Source organism: Aplysia californica, unplaced genomic scaffold (assembly GCF_000002075.1).
Source record: "Aplysia californica isolate F4 #8 unplaced genomic scaffold, AplCal3.0 scaffold00372, whole genome shotgun sequence".
Lineage (NCBI taxonomy): Eukaryota > Metazoa > Mollusca > Gastropoda > Aplysiida > Aplysiidae > Aplysia > Aplysia californica.
In genome coordinates this window covers 382,278-385,356 of record NW_004797642.1, presented here as the reverse complement: position 1 = coordinate 385,356, position 3,079 = coordinate 382,278, and positions in this window count along the sequence as shown.

Below are 3,079 nucleotides of genomic sequence, written 5' to 3'. Positions count from 1 at the left end.
CAAGTGGAAAGTGTTCCTGGCGGCTCGGAAGGGGTTCCACTGGGGCCGGCTGAACAACAACGGAAGTCCGATATTCCCAATAGTCGACAGAAGAAGGTTATGACAGATTCCACACACTCGAATTCCTTCTCGACTGGAGCTGTCAAATGTGCTTTGCTCTGCAAATCTACCAAAAATGCAAGTCATCAATTGGCTTCTATAAGTGCACCAATTCTTGTATAGTTTGCTCAGTGGACCTTGTCACGGTAAGTGCCGGCCCCCTGCAGAACTCCTCCTGGCGGCTTATAACTAGTACCAAGGTGAGAAAGCCGAATGAACATCCAAATGCGTTTTATTTGTTTTAGTACCCATTTTACGGCATTTGCAGCACAATTAAGTCAAATATGTGCCGACGGTTTGAGATGTTGCAAGAGAGTAACGAGCACAACACGGAGGCGGAGAGAAAAGGAAGGTAGACGTTTGATAAGAATCAAAGAAGGAGCAAACCAAACGAGGGCACCAGCCAAAACCCCCCACTCCCAATCCATGTTTCTGCAGTGTGTACCATGGTATGAAATGTGCCGCAACATCGCCTTTGCCGATAATAATTGAGTTTATATAGCGCATATCTACACCCTACAGCATACTCTACCACTTTACAGGTACTGTTACCCCAGCAGACGGAGAAACATTATCGGCTTCCCGAGAAGCAAATAGTGCAAGCTGCCGATTTCACCCGCTCAAATACTATCAAACCTAGAAGATTTGTCAGTGTCTATAGCCGGGTACGCATTCCCAAGTGGGTGAAGAGAGGGAAATTCGTGCAAAGTGCCTTTTCTAAGGACACAGCGTCGGACCCCCGAGGGTATTGAAACCACGACCTAAAGGTTGCAAGTCCGAGAGACTAAAAACTAGGCCACCGACGTTTTCTGGGCTCGTCGGATATTATAATACCAACTGGGTCCCAGTTCGATGAACAGGCTCAAAAGAATTGATCGTCAAGTCACTTTCGCGCAAGAGAAAAATCTGCAAATTATGATCAATTGAAAGAGAGATGTATGTATCACCTGAAAGTGAAATTTAAGTATAACCTGGAAGAGAGATTTACTTATCACCTTAAAAAAGTATTAGTTATATATTTACATGATATTGTAATTTTGAAACACTTACTAACCTCAGATCTCTACAGGACTGAAGTTTCTGTGACTCTAGTTCTAGATCTAGATATCTGTGTTGCTAGGCATCTTCTTTCTAAATCAGTGTCGGCGTCACTGTCACTTACGTTAGAGCTATTTTTTTCCCTTTTCACTCTAGGAGTCAATCTGCCAATAGACCCACCCACCCTCTGCGATGAAGTGGCATTTTGTTGATAGATTACATCAAACAATACAACTCATAAATTCGAAATTTAAGTTTTATGCGGCCAAAGTGACGAACTTTCACAAATATAATATAAAAGGCATCGTGGTGAAATCAAAACTTTCGTCAAAATAATGAAATCCGAGAAATCGGCATTTTTTCAGCCAGTTTGGAAATTTATTTCGAATTTTTGTGTTTTTGGCTCAACATCTTGTATGTCTATCCAAAAACACTTTTATCTGTTGATTTTTATAGAAAAACGTTGATTAAAGGGACGACAAATCCAATTAACTTTAAGCGATGGATGTCACAAAACTTTGTCGGGCATTTTCTCTCCAATTTTACCCTGAAACTAGGCAACCCCACCTCCTTCAATCTCAAATATCTCGACATCTATTCAAGATAAATGGATATTTTTTTCCATCAAAAGCAAAACAAAATATGAAAAACCTTTAGGATGATATTAATAACTTCATAAGCCAAAACATTGACGAGCGCCTGATTTCACTGCGTCGTGACACATATAGTGATTGATCCTCTATTTCGATTTCATGGTTGTACACTCCAGAATTTCAAAGGTGTGGAAACAGGGCGCACTGCTTGTGAACGGAAGCCTCACTTATTTACAATGGCGTCTTAGAAGACAAACTTTCCCAAGATTAGATATAAACGAAACCAATGAAAAAGTAAAAATTAAACTACGGTGACTTCAGACTCCCTAATATAACTGTGCACCTTTTAAATTCTGAACCTTGTTTAATTTTTTTCAAATTCGAAAGCTAAGTGGTTTGGAAGTTTTAGACGAGCTTTCACAAATATGATATATATGGCCGTTTTCAGTTACTATAAGACCATGAGGTCAGAAATCAAATGCTTTACATACTCTGTCGAAATAAAAAGATTATTATGAGTCGTTATCAAGATATTTAAAGAACTGCATTCAAAAAAGTTTGAGACATTGTGAGGCTCAAACTTTTTGACGTCAAATTCTGTAAAACTAGGTACTGAGCAGATAGAACGTTGTAATTCTAAGGTAACGAAGTGTTAACATGAATGCTTTAAAGTTTTAGTAAGCTCTACCGCACTTGCAGGACAATTAGGTCATACAAAGTGTGAAAGATTAGAGGAGTTACAAGAGAGTAACATACATAAAAAAAGAAAGATGAGAGCTGAGGACGATAGATGTTTGATAGGAAAGAAGTAAAAAAAACCCTACCGGAGCACCCGCCAACCATCCACAACCTACAACGAACGCTATACAACCACTCCTGGATAAGAGTTTCACAAATTCCGGACCATAATCTTGACCTGCTTAATTGTTCAAACTCAAAGTGGCGTAATGTACTCCAGTACCAAGTGTCTCTCTCTTTCGCGCGCCCCGCCTTCCTCACACCCCCACTCAGTTTCTTTGTAGTTCACTCTTCTTACTTCTTTTGCTCGGTCTTTCTGTCTCTCTGTCTCCCTGTCTCTCCCCGTTTCTCTCTCTCCCCCCCCCTCTCTCTCTCTCTCTCTCTCTCTCTCTCTCTCTCTCTCTTTCTCTAACCATTTCTTTGTGCGTCTTTTAAATAATTTTCTATATCTCTCCCGCCCTTTTCTACCTATGTCTACTTCTTTCATTGATTTTTTTATTACTCTTTCTGTACCTCCCTCTCTCTCTCTCGATCTTGCTCTCTTGCTCTCTCACGCTCTCTCTCGATATCTCTCTCTCTCTCTCTCTCTCTCTCTCTCTCTCTCTCTCTCT